Source organism: Acinonyx jubatus, chromosome X (assembly GCF_027475565.1).
Source record: "Acinonyx jubatus isolate Ajub_Pintada_27869175 chromosome X, VMU_Ajub_asm_v1.0, whole genome shotgun sequence".
NCBI classification, from domain to species: domain Eukaryota; kingdom Metazoa; phylum Chordata; class Mammalia; order Carnivora; family Felidae; genus Acinonyx; species Acinonyx jubatus.
This window is the reverse complement of record NC_069389.1, coordinates 80,152,378-80,172,850: the sequence shown is the minus strand read 5'-3', so window position 1 is coordinate 80,172,850 and position 20,473 is coordinate 80,152,378. Positions and strand designations below refer to the sequence as shown.

General features: G+C 39.0%; 1 pseudogene; it reads left to right on the top strand.

Moving 5' to 3' along the window:
* Positions 1-18,136, top strand: part of LOC106976277 (NADH dehydrogenase [ubiquinone] 1 beta subcomplex subunit 5, mitochondrial-like) — a 48,856-nt pseudogene extending 30,720 nt beyond the window's left edge.
* Positions 18,137-20,473: the final 2,337 nt, after the last annotated feature.

The window sequence follows — 20,473 nt, the reverse complement described above, 5'->3', positions numbered from 1 at the left end:
TTATTCCTGGAATGCAGTGATAGTTTAAGGTAGGGAAACCAATCCGTGTAATACACCATATTAAACTGAATGAGGGACAAAAATCACATGATCTTCTCGAGGCAGGAAAAGCATTTTCAAAACTCAACACACTTTCATGTCAAAAACACTGCACACTAAAATTATGAATAGAAGGAAGTTATAGAAATATAACAAAGACCATGTATGAAATGACCATAGCTAACATTATTCTCAACAGTGAAAAACTCAAAGTGTTCCTTAGGAACAAAGACAGGATACCCTCTTTTGTTACTTCTATTCAACAGAGGACTGGAAGTCCTAGCCAAAGCAATTAGGAAGGAAAATGAAATAAAATACATCCAATCTGGAAAGTAAGTAGTGAAATTATCTCTGTTCACAGATGACAGTATCTTGTATGTAGAAAACCCTAAACATTCCACAACTACCAAATACATTCAGCTAAGTTGCCCGACACAAAAGCAACACTGTTGTGTTTCTATGTACTAACAGTGAACAATTCAAAGAGTAATCCCATGTTATATAGCATCAAAAAGAATAAGATCCTTAGAATTAAACTTAACCAAGTGGTCAAAAGACTCGAACAGTGAAAACTTCTAAACCATGCTGAAAAGAATTAAAGAAGACATAAACAAATGGAAAGACATCCATGTTCATGGATTGGAAGCTATGAATTGCTGAAATGTCCTTTCTACCTAACATGATCTACACATTCAGTGCAATCCGTATCAAAAGACTTATGGCCATACTGTTTTGATTACTGCAGCTTTGTAGCATACCTTGATATCTGGGATTGTGATACCTCCAACTTTGTTCTTTGTCAGATTATTTCGGCTATTTGGGGTCTTTTGTGGTTCTATACTAATTTTAGGATTGATTTTTCTGGTTCTGTAAAAAATGTTGTTGATATTTTGATAGGGATTGCATTAAATCTGTAGATTGCTTTGGGTAGTATGGACATTTTAACAATATTGATTCTTCCAATATATGTGCATGAAAAGATGCTCAACATTAGTAATCATCATGGAAATGAAACTTAAAACCCGAATGGGATATCCACTTTATACCTGTCAGAATGGCTAAAATTAAGAACACAAGAAACAACAAGTGCTGGTGAGGATGTGGAGAAAAAGGAACCACTGTGGCAGGAACGCAAACTGGTACAGCCACTGTGCAAAACAGTATGGACATTGCTCAAAACAATTAAATTTAGAATTGCTATATGACCCAGAAATTCCAATACTGGGTATTTACCCAGAGAATACAAAAAAACACTAACTGGAAAAGATATATGCATGTGTATGTTTGTTGCAGCATTATATACAATAGCCAAGATATGAAAGCAAGTCAAGTGTCCATTGATAGATGTATGGATAAAGAAGTGCTACACTATGAGAAAGAATGAAATATGGCCCTTTGTAGCAACGTGGATGGAACTGGAGAGTGCGATGCTAAGTGAAATAAGCCATACAGAGAAAGACAGATACCATATGTTTTCACTCTTATGTGGATCCTGAGAAACTTAACAGAAACCCATGGGGGAGGGGAAGGAAAAAAAAGAGGTTAGAGTGGGAGAGAGCCAAAGCATAAGAGACTCTTAAAAACTGAGAACAAACTGAGGGTTGATGGGGGTGGGTGGGAGGGAGGGGAGGGTGGGTGATGGGTAGTGAAGAGGGCACCTTTTGGGATGAGCACTGGGTGTTGTATGGAAACCAATTTGACAATAAATTTCATATATTGAAAAAAACACGAAGTGCTACACACACACACACACACACACACACACACACACACACCATGCAAAGGAATACTATTCAGCCATAAAAAAGAATGAAGTCTTGCCATTTCCAGTGACATGGGTGGACTTAGAGGGTATAGTGCTAATCGAAATAAGCTAGTCCAGAGAAAGAAAAATAAGATGATTTCGCTCATAGGTGGAATTTAAGAAGCAAAACAAAGGAGCAAACAAATTAAAAAAAAGACAAACAAACAAACAAACAACAGACCCTTAAATAGAGAGAAAAAACAGATGGTTGCTCTAGGGGAGGTGGGAGGGGGGATGGGTGAAATAGGTCATGGGGATTAAGAGTACACTTGTCTTGATGAGCACTGAGAAACATACAGAATTGTTAAATCATTACATTGTATAGCTGATACTGTATAACACTGCATGATAATTGTATGTCAGTTTTTAATATGGCATTTTTTTGCAGAAATAGAAAAAATATTTTCCTAAGACTTATGTGGAATTTCAAAGACTCCCCTCCAATAGTGAAAACAGTCTTGAAACAGGTGTACAAAGCTGTAGGCCTCACACTTCCTGCTTACAAATATATGACAAAGGCACAGTAATCAAAATAGTATGGTAATGGCATGAAGACAAATATATAAACCAATAGAACAGAATAGATAACCCAGAAATAAACCCTCATGTGTATGATGAAATGATCTCTGACAAGGTTGCCAAGGCTATGGAAAGCAGAAAGTATAGTCTCTTCGATATATGGTGTTGAGCAAACTGGGTATCCGCATGCAAAAGACTGAAGTTGGAGCTGTATCCAACAAATATGGTCCTTCCACCATATTCAAAAGTTAATTTAAAATGGACTAAAGATTGAAATCTAAGATTTGAAACTATAAAAATCTTAGAAGAATACATGGGGGAGAATCTTCATGACATTTGATTTGGTAATGATTTCTTGAGTATGACGCCAAAATCATTGGCAACAAAAGCAAAAGTAGTCAAATATGACTACATCAAAATTTAAAACTTCTGCACAGCAAAAGAAACACTCAAGGGGTTGAAGAGGCAAGCTATGGAATAGGAGAAAATATTGGTAGACCATTTATAAAAGGTAAATATCTAGTATATCTGGTATATATATATATATATATATACACTATATATACTATGCTATATATACTATATACTATATAGTTACTCGCTCTCTCTCTCTCTCTCTCTCTCTCTATATATATATATATATACATACACACACACAGATGTCCTGCAAGTCAACGACAGGAACAGCAGCAACAAAAACTCTAAATGATCCAATTAAAGCATGGGCAAAAGATTTGTATAGACTTTTCTCTTAAGCAGATATACAAATGGATAGCAAGTATATGAAAATATGTGCAACATCTCTGACAACCAGGGAGATGCAAATCAAAACTGAATGTGATGTTACTTCACAACCGTTAGGATGGCCAATCTCAAATAAAACAGAAAATAGCAGGTGTAGGCTAGGATGTAAAGAAAATGGAACCTCTGTGCACTGTCTATGGAAATGTAAACTGGTGAAGCCGCTATGGAAAACCTCATTGAGGCACCTCAGCAAACTAAAAATAGAATGATCATGTGATCCAGCAATCCCACTTCTGGTATATATCCAAAAGAATTGAAAACGGGTTCTCAAAGAGATACTGGCAAACTCATATTCATCACAGCATTGTTCCCAGTAACAAAGAGGTGGAAGCAACCCAAAATGTCCATCATAGAATGAATGGATTTCAAAAGCGGTATACACCTACAATGGATTATTATTCGGCCTTAAAACAAAAGGAAGTTCTGTCATATGCTACAACATGGATGGACCTTGAGGACATTATTTAAGTTACACATGTCAGTCACAAAAAGGCACATGCATGATTCCAGTAGTATGATATATCTAGAGTAGTCAAACTCGTAGAAACAGAAAGTAGAATGGCAGTTTCCAGGGGCTTAGGGAGGGAGAAAAGAGAAATTGTTTTTCGATGGCCATATAGCTGTAGTTTTGCAAGTTGAAAAATTTAAGAGGCCTTCTGCACAACAAGATTCATAAGGAAACAGTATATCGTACAGCTAAAAGGATGAGATACTAAATTTTAAGTTATGTTTTTATACCACAATTTAAAAAAGAAATGTCTATAAGAAAGACACAGTCCAATAAATAAACAGGCAAAAGATTTCAACATAACTCCATCAAAGAAAACATGAGAATAGCAAATAAGCACACAAAAATATACTCAATACCATCAATCATTAGGGAAATGTAAATTAAACCTGCAGTGAGGTACCTTTGCAACCTCTTGTAAATAGCCACAATTGAAAAGCCTGACCATAGCAAACATCAGCAAAGTTGTGGAGGGTGGACCTCTCATACGCTGCTGGTAGGACAAAAATGGTAGAACCACTTTGAAAAACTGTTGGGCAGTTTCTTACAATGTTAACCTTACATCTACCATATCATCAAGCCATTGCCGTTCTAGCATTTGTCCTAGAGAAAGAAAGTATGTGTCCATGTAAAGACCCACACACAAACGTTCCTAGTAGCTTTTTTTACCAGAGCCCCCAAATGGAAACCACCAAATAAGTATCAACAAGTGAATGGATATAACAATTTGTGGTATATTAATATACCAGAATACTACTCAGCTATAAAAGTGAGGGAACTCCTGACATATACAATAATATGGAAAAATCTATAAATAAATAGGCTGAAGGAAAGTAGGAAGACCTCCCCTAATAAAGTAATACAACCTTTATGGTTCCATTGACTCCATTTAAACACAATTCTAGGAAATAAAAAATAATCTATAGTGGCAGAATATCAGTGGTTGCCTGGGGACAGAGCAAGTTGTGAGTTGGGGCAGAGGAATAAGGAGAGAAAGCCTTACAGTACAGAACTGAAAATGTTATATCCTGGGAAAATAACCATAGTGCTCTTTAAGAATGCCTGGTTGTTTTAGGGAGTGTGGCTGGGTATTACTACAGCAGCGAATATTCTATAGTAATTATTATTTTAGAAATTATCATATTCTCATAACTGACAATTTCTAAGTAACACTTGCAAGCTTTCTGGATTTAAAAAATTGATTGCAAAATGGATAAAATGTGGCTGTCAGGGAGAAATCCATGCTAAAATCTCAACTTGCCATGAAGAGCTTCTAACCAACTGCATATATCAAATCCATCTGAGAGAAACATAGGAATCTCTGAATAATATTTATAAAATGAGGACAATGTAGGTACATTCATTCCAAATGCATATTGAAGATCAAATTCCTTCTTCAAGTAGGACAATTCATTCCTTTCAGCAAAAGCTGGAATCTCTAAGATGGGGCTCAAGGGCTGCTACACAGCACATAGCTGCTGGTGGAATGAAATTTCACCTGCTAAACTTCTTCTCCCATAATGAGATTAAAGTAGCTTCTCTACTTTAAGGCTCATGTGTGAACCTCACAGGAGAAATTCCACAACATGCTTTTTTTTTTTTTTCAGATCTATGAACTCATTTGAGCCAGGCATCATATCCCAATAACAATGTGAGGACCGCTGCCCTTGAATCTGTAGTAGAAGCTTCAGCAGCCATCAGGACACAGAAACTCAGGACCTGTCTCCATCAGGCTCTTTATATGAGCTCTTCCACTGGCATGAAGAGATGTACATGGAGAGAGAGGGAGAGAGAGAGAGAGAGAGAGAGAGAGAGAGATCCAGCAATCACCATGCTTTGCTGATGTAACTTGGTACTGGGAGCCATGTGAGGCACTGGGTTAGTGACAATGATACAATGATACAACATAACAGGGACATGTTATAATGGACTTGTCACGAGGCCTTTTTCTTCATCTTCCCTCATCTACCTCCTAAGTACAAAGTTGAAAAGGAATAAGAAGTGGCCTAAATTCATACAGGCATTCATGATCCTGCAATAACCACAAGGGCAGAAGCTTGCTCATGTGTATCACTGAACGTTCTCAGTGATCGTGTGGGTGCAGCATTCTCATCCCTGTTTTGCAGAAGGAGAAGCTGAGGTTCAGAAAGAGTCAGTCACCCTGCCTTTTAAAAAAGAAAATAGTTCCAGGACACCCCTGTAATTGGACACTACACTTACTGGAGCCAGGTGGGACCCCAAAGGCCATTTCATCTCTCTAAGAGACGGCCAGGACATGGAGTCCCAAAGCAGGAAAGAGGTGAATGGATCTAAGATCCCTTTGTCTCCCCACACCCCAAGTCGACTCATCCACCACAGTAAGACACTCACAGTTTCTTCTGAGACCCAAATAACTGAAGACAGGACCTGCTCTTCTCCACGGCCATGTCTGTCTGTAAAGTCATGATGAAAAGTCCTCATGTTCACCATAATAACATTAGGTTTCTATGGCAACCATGATTCACTGACTTGTTCTCTGTATCAGAAGTATCTTGGCATTGCCCTAGGTCCCTAATTCTTTGCTGAAAACAAAACACCCTGGCTCTTCACACCACTGACTGCAAGAGCATACTAGAGGCACTAGATTTGGACCCAGGCAATTGGCAGAACTCTGCTCAGTGTTGTGAAGCAAAACATTTCCCTGTTGTCAAGGATTTTGTGTGGTTTAAAAAACAGACACTATGATATGCTAAATGAAATAAGTCAAATACCATATGATTTTACTTACATGTGGCATCTAAAACAAACAAACAAACAAACAAAAAACACACTTGAACTCCTAAGTACGAAGAACAGATTAGTGGTTAGCAAAAGCAGTGGTGGTGCGGGGGGAGGGGAAGGAGGAGTTGGGTGAAAATGGTCAAAAAAATACAAACTTCCAGCTATAAAATAAAGAAGTCTTGGGATGTAATGTATAGCATCGTGACTATAGTTTGCAATGCTGTATGGTATATATGAAAGTTGCTAAGACAGTAAATCCTAAAGGTTTTCATCACACGGAAAAAATTTTTTGTAACTATGTGAGTTGATGGATGTTAACTTTATGTGATGATCATTTTGAAGTGTCTTTGTATGTTAAGTCGCTATGCTGCATGTTGTAAACTTATACAGTGTTGTGTGAAAAAAAACCCAAAGAAACAAAAAAGAGACACTATGAGAGTATTATCAGTACACAGAGACCCAGTGAGGTAATCTACGGTTTTTGCCCTCTGACAGCAAACTTGAACTTCCTATTGAGTTGCACCAGAAGGTTCATTGTGTCTTGTCTCTTCTCTGACGTTAAAGATGATTGCTGGGTTTGAGTGTTCTCAGCCTGATACATCTAGTATAAAATTTCCATCTCCTTTTTACCACATGTTTTTTGCAGTCTGAAGATAGTTGCCAGAACTGCATTCCATTAAATGTTGCAAAAGGGCGCTATTCTAGTTCTATAAGTACCTCTTCATTTATTAGCTGGAATCCATATATACAAGAAACTTCCTTTCATCGGCTATTAGATCACACTGCATATGGTATGCACAAGAAGGGTAGGATGACTGCTTAATTCTCTGGCAACATTTCCACTTTTCACAATAATGAGTTGTTTCTCTAGGAGCCTCCAAAGATGAGCAATGAGCTTGTTTTTTGTTTTGTTTTGTTTTGTTTTGTTTTGCTTTGCTTTTAGACTGTCATGCGGAGTTCATAAATATTTGTATGTGTGTTGTGTTTTGATCCATTGTAGTCATTATTTTATTTGATGCTCAAATTGTTCTATGTTTGGCCAGTGGGAGCCTCTTTAGGTTGGCCTCTGGTTGGTTTTGACATGATTTCAGGAATGATAGTTTGGTCCAGACTCTCCTGTGAAAAACTCTACCCCAGACCTGGAACCCACCATTTCTCCAAGGAATCCTGGCTTTCTTTCAGTGGGAAATTATTTTAGAGGAATCAGCCTGGATACTAGAATTGCTCAGTACTACTGGATTGACCACTGTTTCTTGCCTTCTCAGTTCATGGAGCCAGTAAATATGCATTACATTTTTCAGAAAATATACATCATAAGCTTCCATCCTTGCTATTCCTCTAACCCTAGAATAACTAAATTTTGAGTGTCTTTTAAATTTAATAAATTTAAATACAAATAGCCATGCATGACTAGTAGATACCGTATTGGAATGCAGCATCTCTACACACATTTCTGCACCTTTCTTTTTTCACTTAACAGTATAACCTAGAGAACACTGCATAGCAGTAAAGAGACGGAGTCTCTATTGTTTTCATAGTGACATAGTACTCTCTAGCATGGATGTATGTTGGATTATTCAACTATCTACCTATTGGTGGACATTAGTCTTGTTTCTAGTCTTCTGCTGTCAGGAATTGTTCTATGTGGAATGGCCTTATGCTTATGGGCATCAAGTTATCACAGTACCATTTAGTAAATAATCTGTGATATATCTGCTGATTAAAAATACTGCCTTAATTATATTTTAAATTCTCAAATGTAGTTGGTTGTAAGTATTCTTTGTGCTGTTTTATTAATCTTTCTGTCTATTCATGGGAAATGCCATACTCTTTTATAGTGCATATTCTATGCTTTAGTATCTGTTAGGACTACCTGTCATCCCCTCCCATGATACTTCTTTTCCAGAATGTATTGATTATGCTTGATGCTTGTTCTGCCCAACGTATTTGGTAATTAACTTGTCTAAACCCACTTCAAAAAAAAAAAAAAACTAATGAATGCTAAAGTTTATATGGAGAGGCAAAAGCCCAGAATAGCCAACACAATATTGAAGGAGAACTACAAAGTTAGAGGGCTGAACATACCCAACTTCAAGACTTACTATAAATCTACAGCAATCTAGACAGTGTAATTTTGACAAAGTCATATAAAATTATATCAAATGGAGGAGCACAGAAGTAGATCTACATGAATGTAGTCAACCAATCTTTGACAAAGGAGCAAAGGCAGTACAATGGGTAAAAATTGTCTCTTCAAAAATAGTGCAGGAACAAACAGACATCCACATACAAAACAATAAAAATCTAGATACAGACCTTATACTCTTCATAAAAGTTAACTTAAAATGGATCACAGACATAAATGTAAAATGCAAAACTATAAGCCTTCTTGAAGATAACATAGGAGAATAACTAGATGACCTTAGGTATGGTGATGGCTTTTCAGATAAAATTCAGAAGTCACTATTCATGAAATAAATAACCGATATGTTGGACTTTATTAAAATGAAAACGTCAGCTCTGTGAAAAACAATGTCAAGAAAATTAGAAAACATGCCACCGTCTGGGAGAAAGTATTTGCAAAAGACACATGTGACAAAGGACTGCTATCCAAAATATACAAAGAATTCTTAAAGCTCAACCATAAGAAATGAATAGCCTGATTACAAAAATGGGCCAAAGATCTTAACAGACACCTCATCAAAGAAGGTAGGTAGATGGTAGATGAGCCTATGAAAGATGAGTCACATCATATGTCATCAGGAAAATGCAAATTAAGACAACAGTGAAGTACCACTATGCACTTATTAGAATGGCCAAAATCCAGAACACTGAAAACACCAAACGCTGGCAAGGATGTAGAGCAAAAATAACTCTTCTTCATTGCTGGTGGGAATGCAAAATTGTACAGCCACTTTGTAAGACAGTTTGGTGGTTTCTTACAAAACTAGACATCCTCTAACCATACTACCTAACGATCATGTACCTTGTTTATTTATCCAAAGAAGTTAAAAACTTATGTCTATGCAAAAACCTGTACACAGATGTTTGTAGAATTTTTATCCACAATTGCCAAAACTTGGAAGCAATCAAGTTTCTGAAGATGTCCTTCAGTTTGTGAGTAGATAAACTATGATACATCCAGACAATGGCATATTTATTTATTCGGTGCTAAAAAGAAATGAGATATCAAGCCATGAAAAATCATGGAAGAACCTTAAATATATATTACTAAGTGAAAGTACCCATCTGAAAAGTGTAGGATTACAATTATATGACAGTGTGGAAAAGGCAAAACTATGGACTCAATGTAAAGGCGACAGTGTGTGTGTGGAGGGAGTGAGAAATGAATAGACAGAGCACAGAGGACTTTTACAGCAATAAAAATGCTGTGTGTGATATTATAGTGATAGAAATGCGTCATTATATATTTGTCTAAATCCACGTAATGTACAACACCAATGGTGAGCCTGAGGTCAAATTATGGGTACTGGGTGACTATGGTGTGCCAATGTAGGTTCATCAGTGGTTAAAAAAAAAAAGTATCATTCTGGTGAAAGATGATAATGAGGGTGATTATGCATGTGTGAGGGCAGAAATTATTTGGAAAATCTCTACCTTCCTCCAAATTTTGTTGTAAGCCTAAAATTACTTTAAAAAATATGCCTTTAAAAAATGAAGTCAAGAAATTTCTCAGGGAGGAGGGCTTGTGTTTTTACTAACTAAAGTAATACCCCCCCCGATAAAATAAATAAATAAATTAAATTAAATAAGTGCAGATTTATGTGTGGAAGCTGGCCTTGTAGAGAGTGCAGTCTTTCTTACTAGTTGAAGTCATGAACACCAGTTGCAATATTTATTTCAGGTTTTGACCTTCAACCAACACATTACCTATAAGCAGGGGAGGTCAGGGGTTTTTCTTACTGGCATTATAAACAAGGGCCTGGGAATGTGTAAAGCCTTCCTCATAAGTCCCCATCTCCTTACAAGCCACTGACGGTTGGTGTCTATTAAATCAAAATACATATGCTGTTTTAATGAAGACTTGAGGCAACTCTTACTCAATAAGAGGCCAGAGTGTACAGCTTTGTAGGCTGAGTCATCACTAGAGCATGAGGAGGAAAGCAGTAGCCACAGTGGAGTGCCCAGACCCAAAGCTGACATCACAAAGTGTTTCTCTATTTTGGGAGCTCAGAGAGGAGCCAACAAGAGCAATATTACAATTGTGAAAGAAGGTCGGGTTCAGAAAAAGGAGGAGGATTTCTGGCTATGGCCACTGAGAGGACTGGCAGTTCCTGTCCCCAAGAAAGCAACTATCATGCTGGACAACATTTTAATAACCAGCCATTTCCATGCCTTGGAAAGCGACCAGAGGTGTACAATAATCTGAATGTTTTGAAAACTGCTGAACTTTACATAAAATAGTGGGATTCTGTGATGTTTGGGTGGGGCTGCTCCCATTCCATTTCATTCCATCCCCCAGCTTGATAGGTATGGAATTCTACAGTGTGGCAGGTCAGGAGGAACAGGAAGTTTTCTGATGTGCTTAAAGGGATTGGCTGAATTTGGGAAGCTGTTGGTGGCATTGATGATCTCTGAAGTGGATAGGTGGGAGCTGTAATGACTCTGCTAGCCTGAGCTCGTGGTCATGGTTGCGGTGAGCATGTTCCTGGCTGCAGCTACATGAATGCATAGCAGAGATCAGAAAGGGCCCAGCTGTCCAAACACTCCTGACTAGTGGTGAGTTTCCAGGGCCTGAATGGAGCCTCAGAGGAGGATCTGGGGCCCAAACTTAAGCATGGGACACACAATCGGTCGTCCACTGCACCCAAACCCTATGCCTGTCCCACATCCTAACAGGCTCCCTCAACTCAGCCCTCCAGGGAACTCACTGGACTGCTGTCGGTTCAGCCCCTGAACCCTCCTGGGATCTAACCCTATCTATAGCCAAGGCTCTTTCCTTATGGGGGCCCAATTCCTAGGTCTGACAACAGAATGGATTTGGAGCCCAGAACCGGTGCAAGATTATTGAGCTGGAACCTGGAAAGTCGTCATGCCATCTCTAAAGCAGGGATGGAGCTGCACAAGGGGGATGCTGAGGTCAAAGCTAAGCTTGGCCCACACCAGAGGCTGGCACTTGAACCCAAGACTGAGCCTGACCTGCATCCTAACCTGAACCCAAGGACTGAGCCTGACCCGCATCCTAACCTGTGCCCTCAACTCAGCCCTCTGGGGAGACTACTGCACTGCTGGGGGTCCAGGCCCTGTCCCCTCTTGAGACCTAACCCAAACCCTAGCCAGGGCCCCAGCCCTGAGAGAACCAAGCATTCACAGACAGAGGAGATGTGACAAGAACCCAGAACTTTGAATGCAATCCCCTACCCACACACAGATATAATGACAGAGCACAGAAGCCTTACTGGCTGGAGTTGTTGGAGCACAAACTCTATCCAATCATTTATTCATCTTTAGACTACACAGAACCAGTGGATGCCCTTAATAAGACAGACCTATAGAAGCAAGAACAAAACTGAGCAAGACATGCTCCTACATGTGCACAAATGTACACATACACACACACACACACACACACACACACACACACACTAAACAAGGCATCATCTGCTGTATTTGACAAAGGAAGCAAATTTCAAAGGTTTCTTCAAGACATATGGCTAAACAAACAAACAATATAGATCTAGCAACAGCAAAATTGTTGAAAAATATCAGAAGCCAGAGTTGCAAACATGTATTATGTAAAAGGTCTAATTTTTAAAAATATTACAAGACATACAAATGAGGAAAAGGTGAACACATTAATCAGCTTGGGCACTCATAACAACATACCATAGGCTGGGTGACTTAAACAACAAAAATGCATTTTTTTTTTTTTTGCAGTTATGGAGGCTGGAAGTCCAAGACCAGGATTCCAGCACAGTTGGTATGTGGGGAGAGCTCTCTTCCTGGCTTATACATGGCTGTCTTCTTGCTGAGTCCTCAGTTGGCAGAGAGGGAGAGAGAGAGAGAGGGCAAGATCTCTAGTATTTCCTCTTCTAAGGACACTAATCCCATCATGAGGGTCATACCCTTATGACCTCATTCAATCCTAATGAGCTCCTGAAAGCCCCACTCCAAATTCCATCATCTTAGGGGATAGAACTTACACATGAATTTGGCCAGGGTGTGGGGGCATGGGGGCATGGGGGCATGGGGAGGTGGACTGAAGCATTCAGTCCATAACCGTGACCCACACTCAGTTAAAAAAAATAATAATCGGGGCACCTGGGTGGCTCAGTCGGTTAAGCGTCCAGTCTTAGCTTTGGGCTGAGGTCATGGTCTTGGGGTCAGCGTGTTTGAGACTCGTGTCGGGCTCTGTGCTGACAGCTTAGAGCCTGGAGCCTGCTTCAGATTCTGTGTCTCCCTCTCTCTCTGTCCCTCCCCAGCTCATGCTCTCTCTCTCTCTTTCTCTCTCTCTCTTTCTCTCTCTCTGTCAAAAATAAATAAACATCAAAAAAAAAATAAGTCAATAAAATTGCCTTTGAGTGCCCTTGATATTGGAGGGAAGGTTCTCTACTTTCTTCAGTGACTCAGAAGCCCCAAAGGGCTGTTTAATACCATCCTGCCTCTGAGCAGAACCTAATTCAGTTCCCCACGCTGGAAAGACAGGCTTGTTTTTGACTCACCTGATGAGCTCAGTGAGAAATGACACCAGGGAAACAGTGTGGTATTAGCTTAACTGCTGCTCCTGGACTGCTCGGAACGCTAATACATTTATAGGAAAAATTTGGACCTTTTGTGCAGTCATCAGTACAGGGGTCTTCATTTCATATGTTATCTCACCACATCCACCAGGATTTCAGCTGTCTGATGCCTCCCTGAGAGGCAAAAACCTACAAATTGCTAACATTTCTTTGATACACAGTTATTCATTTATTTCATTCACTGATAATTAAATATATGTGGTACTCAACTTAAAACTCATACTGTTCCATTAGAGTCATTTCATTAACTCTAAAACAAGAGAGTAAGAAGAGAAATAAATATGTGGGCAAAATCAAGTGTTAAATCTGAGATGAGATGGCTCCTTCACACGAACTTTTAAATTAGCCCTTTCAAGGCATTAAAGATTAAAAACAAGAAAAAAGTCTCTCCTTGGACCCCTCATCTCCTTTAAGCCAGAGGTGGCGCGCTCTCACTCTCTCCCTCTCTCTCCCTCTCTCTCTCTTCTTTTCTTTCTCTCTCTCTCTCACCTTTCCTCTCTCTTTCTCCCTTTCTCTCTCTCTCTCCCTCTCTCTGTCTCTTCCTCTTTCCTTGATTCCTTCAAAGACAAAGTTACAGAAGTCATTTCCTGCATTTCCTGTTATCATTCTTCACTTCCCATTGACTCCTTACCTCACTGCACTGTGTCTTCCTTCCCCATAATTGCAATGAATGTGCTTTCACCAAGATCGCAAGCCATCTTTTGTCACCAGGTCCAACTTTTTTCATATACGTATATTGACACATACTGAATATTCATTTAAATAACCTCCTAAAATAATAATATTTGTGCACACTGCTTCTGTTAATGAACAGCAAATCTTTGACAGTTTCCTAGGCATGGGGCATGCTCTGGAGCATGAAGTACTGGGTACAAACCCAAGCTGTCCTGCTCCTTAAATGTGCGGTCTTGGCCAAATCCTTGTTCTTTGTGTCCCTCAACTTTTTGCCTACAAAATAGGAATTGGCAGCAGTATCTACCTCGTAGGAGTGCTGTGGCCATTAAATGAAACAATTCATAAAATATTAGCACATAAGAAATTTTCAGCCATATCTATTTTTACATATCATAATTGATATTACCATTCCCACAGGAATTAAAAAAAAAAGGATATAGACTGACATGAATTCACAACCGATGACACTGAAGTATGTTGCTAATAGGTGTATTAGTTTCCTAGGGCTTCAATTAAAAAAAATATGACAAAATTTGTGACATAAAACAAGGGGAATTTAGTGTCTCACAGTTATGGAGACCAGAAGGTGTTAGTAAGGCCGCACTCTCCCTGAAGCCTCAAGAAGAGAATCCTTCCTTACCTCTTCCAACTTCTGGTAGCTCCTGGCTTTCCTTGGTTTGTGGCAGTGCGACTCATCTTCTTCCCTGTGTGTGTGTGCAATCTCTCTTTTGTTTCTCTTAGGAGGACAGCAGTCATTGAATCTAGGAAACACCTTAAATTCAGGGTAATCTCATCTCGAGATCTTTAACTTAATCACATTTGCAAAGACTCTATTTTGAAATGAGGTCATGTTGACAGATATGGGGGTTAGGATTTGGACATACCTTTTGGGGGACACAAATAAATCCACTAGAGTGATATAAGTTTATAAGACTACATGAAACCTGAGACCTCATCTTTTGAATATAAACATATAAATACATGCATGCAGAAATATCTAAACACCTGCATAAGAAAACTTTTGGAAGAATACAATGCAGGTGAAAACATTAGCAGGAATGATCTATGAGTGGCATATTTGTGGCAAGTAGGATAACACACATCAAATAAAAAGTAGTTAGGGGATGATTTGCTTCCTCTCCCACACCATGTGTCGGTATCTCCTCCTACAAAGAAATGACAGCAAAGCTCATTTATCATATAAGTGTGTATACATTTTGTTTCTTGCTACCTCCGATCCAAGTACCTCTATGAGCTATCCATGCTTAAATGAGCCCTTTTGTGAGAGGAAGAACACAGGGGAGAACAAACTTTAATTTATTTAAGCATTATGTGTCACACATTTTCTATAGTTTTTGTCTTCTCTACTCATAACAGCTTTGTGAGGTAAGTATTACTATGACCATTTTACAGACAACTGAGGTCAGTCAGGCTTATGAAAGGAACTCAGGAACTCAGTACTCACGATCCCATACATCTACCTGCTTAGAGACGTGCATGTGTGTGTGTGTGTGTGTGTGTGTGTGTGTACACATTCACCTACTTAGAGATGCGTGTGTATGCATGTGTGTTGAAATACACAAAACATATTCACATACATATATCCTTTTGTAAAATTGAGATAGCATTATATATTCTTTTCAGCAACGTGCCTGTTGCACTTAGCATGATAGCCCAGGGTACTAATTTGTATTTCTCTAATTATTTTGATTAAGCATATGTTAAAAGGGCACTGGGTGTGCAGTTGGTTTTTTCCTCAGCCATATTAAAGTATATTTGAGAAATTAAAATTGTATATATTTTGAAGTGTACAATTTGATGATTCGATATACGTATACATTGCAAAATGATTGCCACAATCAAGCTAATTAACACATCCGTTGCGTCACATGGTTACTTTTCTTTAATGAGAACTCTTGAGACCTAGCCTCTTAACAAATTTCAAGTATGCGATACAATACTATTAACTATGGTCACCATGCTGTACACTAGATCTCCAGAACTAATTCAATCATATAGCTGACAGTTTGTATGTGTATTGGTTTTATGTGAATTATGTATTGATATCCTTTGCCCACCTATTTATTTACAAATAAGTGTCCATTCCATATCAAGAATATTAAGTAGGCTATTAAGGAGTAATGGAAGTAACTACTGGAAAAAAATAATAACCATTCTGAACACCAACAAAAAGGAGAGAGTGAAGTGGACAACCTAGTGAAAAGACCTACTGAGGTTACATATATAGTTTATATGTGTGTATGAACATTATAACAGATCAGAGCCAAATGACCAAACATAGTGATCCTATCAAAAAGTGTAAATGGTAGAAATATTTCAAGATTGCCATGGAAGCAACATCCAAAACCATTCTCTTTCAAGAGATACACCTAAAACAATGTCATTCACATGGTTAAGCCAATTGCAAATAAAAAAGAAAGCAGTGTTTACAATCCTGACATTCAAGAAGATAGAATTGACATCAAAATGATTTAGATGAGAAAAAAAAGAGCACCATTGATAAAGCTAAAGGATAAAATTTACAAGGAAGATGTGAGTTATGAATAATTATGTACCCAGTCACACAGCAAAGCTATTCATAGAGCAAAAACTGTAGGAAGTATAAGGATAAATAGGAAGAAAGACACTGATGACCAATGATTTTAACACAAGTCCCTCATTCCAAGAATGACCAGTTTGCCCCCCAAAAATCTAATAATCATACAGAAGATCTAAACATCAGAATGCAAAAGACACACCTTATAGATAGACATCTGAATTCTGAAGCTTTACATTAGGTAATACATCTACTCTTCAGACGAGCATGGAACATTCGTGAAAACTGACTCTTTCTGAGGCTGTTAAACAAATCTTAGAAATAAGTGGAAAATTCAGGTTAAAACTACAGAATTTGATGGGAGTAATGATAATGAAAATGCAATATATCAGAATTGGAAGCTAGAACAATTGTCAGAGTAAATTTTATGGTAAAAATACCTGTGTCAATAAAAATAAGCATAAATAAATAAAACATTCAGTCAAAAAGCCAGATAAAGGACCACAATGGAAACTAAAAGAATGTAGACAGAGAGAATCATTAAAAGTAAAAGTAGAAATAAAAGGGTTAGAAAACAAAACTACAATAGAACTTATGCATAAAGATATTGGCAGGCTTGTTCAGGAGGGACCAACAAGATGCACAAATCAATGGTATAGTAATCAAGAAAACAGGCAGGAAAGGACAGACACAGAACATTTCAAGTAACAAGTGGGAAATTGTCATCAAAACAAAGGAAGATCTTAAGACTCTCAAGTGAAGAACTTGCACAACTCTATTCAACTACACTTGAACACATAGATGAAATGGACGTATTTCTAGAAAATTACAACTTACCCCAGTTGACCCCAGTTGAGACAGAAGGTCTAAACAAACCCATTACTTGGAAGAAATAGATGAACTGGCTCAAGATTCCTCCCGTAGAAAAGCGACTGGATTCCCACCAACAGGGCAGGAGGGTTCGCGTTTCTCCACATCCTTGCCAGGATCTGTAGTTTCCTGAGTTGTTCATCATTTTAGCCACTCTGACTGGTGTGAGGTGGTAGCTCAGTGTGGTTTTGATTTGTATTTCCCTGATGATGAGTGATGTTGAGCAACTTATCATGTGTCTGTTGGGGGGAGAGGGGAAAATGGGTGATGGGCATTGAGGAGGGCACTTGATGGGATGAACACTGGGTATTATACATAAGCGATGAACCATGGGAATCTACCCCCAAAGCCAGGAGCACACTTTACACACTCTATGTAAGCCAATTTGACAATAAATTATATTAAACAAAAAGAAAGAAAGAAAAGTGACTGGAGTGGTACTTTCCTCAGGCAAATTCTACCAAACGTTTAATGATAAGATGATGAACCAAGTACATAATTGATTCCAAAATCTAGCAAATTTTCACCAAAAATGAAAATTACAGTCTAATTGCACAGAAGAATATGACGAAGGAAGTTTCTTAAATATCAGCAAACACAATCCTATGACACAAGCATACACACACACACACACACACACACACACACACACCAGTTCATGACACGGTGCAGTTTATCCTAAGACTGCAAAGGTGTAATGTCATGAAATCTAATAATATGACTGTTGTATTAATAGAGCTGAAGAGAAAAATTACATGACCACCTCCACAGATGCAGAAAAGGCATTTGACAGCATCAATACCCATTCACATTCATCCATTGATCCATTCATGTTATAGAACTCCAGAAGGTAGAAAGCAGAGGATAATATGTACATATATTTGTGTATATACATATATACATATGTTGCGACCGGCGCAACAAACACCGAGATCAGGGTCCTGAGGGTAGGGGAGGAATGTAAGAAAAAAAAGAGAAGAGAAGCCAGTTTAGGAACAGGAGGGTCCCCTGGGCTGATGGCCCAAGTGACGGCTTTATTGTTGCTGTACACAATCTTTTATATCAAGACTCTTATGGGTCAGATCATTCTAAGAATAAACAGGTTTCACATGATCGCTGCCAACCAAAACATTTAGTTCTGTGTACCTTGTGAACTTTCTAAACGGGTCACAACAAGACCTTGTTGATAGATTGCTAGCAAAACACAGTTCCCATGTTTGTTTCTATTTGACCCGGGGTAGAAAAGGGGGGGTAACATTACTGCCAACACCCACAGACCACAGGCTTCAGGAATTAGCTTTCTCAGCCTTGACAAGGCTTTCGTATGCCTTTGCAAGTGGGGGAATGGGAGGGGGCACCACCGGGTTGGCTGAGTCAACAGGGAGCCGTTGCTCAACCCGGTCTCAGCCTGGCACTCACTCCCACATTTCCCCCTATTGTTTGTAATTGCAACATGTGCATCCTGGCTTGGTACGTGGTAAAGGCAGTGAGACCCCATCTCCAGAAACAACACAGCAAGACAAGTATAACAGATATTACGGAAACAATTCCAATAAAGATCCAAAAGGAATGCTGAAGAATATTAAATGGATTAAACCCATTAAGTTGGTGCAGTATGGTTCCAGCGAGATCTCCAGGGTCAGGGAAACTGAGTGAGCTACTTGCAATAGCATTTATCTCTTCTTGTAGCTGTAAGAGGTCTAAGCTAGTGTTAGTGTCATGCCAAACCCCTTGTAAATGACGACGCACTTGTCCCCATGTCATATTAGTATACTCTAAAGGGGTAACACAGATATGCTTATATGCATCATGACAAATTATAGAAAGTCTGGTACGCAAAACAGCAAACTGATCACCAAGATATATCAATGCTTCTTGTAGTGCCTCCAATTGGGCTTCCAATTTACGGTCTATTCGCTCTTGAGCGGCAAACACCTTGGATACATTATGAGCCAATTCATTTACATGGGATGCTGTTTGGGCACTTACATGTAAGGATATTACAGATACAGTTGCAGAGGCAATTACAGTCACTGCTGCTATGAGTCCAGCAATCAAGAGTCCAAGAAACCGTCTGGTCCTGCACAGCCGTTTACTGATTTCTAAGGCAAATTGCATTCCATAATTAGGATACCAAGGTCCTGTAACATTTACTGGCAACATCCAATAGGGAGGTTGTAAGAGTAGATAAACCTTCATTTCACTTCTAGAGGGTCCATCTACTGGTAGACAATTGGTCAAAACACAAGCAGGACAAGTCAGCTGGTATAACTGATGACGATCTTCTTTCACTGGAGTAATGGTCCCATCTCCAACAATCAAATAGTAGGGAGGTGGAACACAGGCACGCAATTGTAGAACTGGAGAAAGATAATATTCTGGAAAACTAAAACTGTCATTAGTATATATTTTATCAAAGGCAGCATATAACTTCCAAAGATCAGAATGAATTCTTCCTTCAGGGGATTGCAAAATGGTTTGTGGGATAAAGCACTACCATTGTCAGTTTTTATTTTACGAGGTTTGCCCATTGCTGCAAAGGCAGAAAATAGGTGATTTTGAACATCAACAAATGCTTCTCCTGAGTGGGCTGAAGATGTATATAGCCTGAGCAAGTATCAACAGGCACATGTATATATTGCAATTTCCCAAAAGGTAAATATTGTGTGATGTCCATTTGCCACAAATCATTGGGCCGAAGACCTCGGGGATTAATGGCATAGACCGGCTGTGGGAAGAATTGTGGACAGATGTTGCGTTGTTTAACAATTTGTCTGACCACCTCATGAGATATTTTGAATTCTTGTCGAAGGGCTGCCGCATTCTGATGAAAATTATCATGACACCTTTTGGCTGTTTCCAAAGGAGTGGTAATGGGCAGAACTTGCAGTAAATGGGTTGCTGCATCGGCTATCCGATTCCCAGCAGCTAGGGGACCAGGTAGATCGGTGTGAGCTCGAATGTCGGAAATATAAATTGGACTGTGCCGTAAATTAAGAAGTTTTTGTATAGCATGAAATAGATGATAAAGTTCCTCATCCGCTGTCAGTATAAAGGCAGTGGGAAGCTGCAACACGGCTTTGACAATGTACTGACTGTCAGAATAGACATTTATAGATTCCGGGTAAGTTTTTAGGGCTACCTGTACAGCACAAGGCTCGGCCCTTTGGACAGAT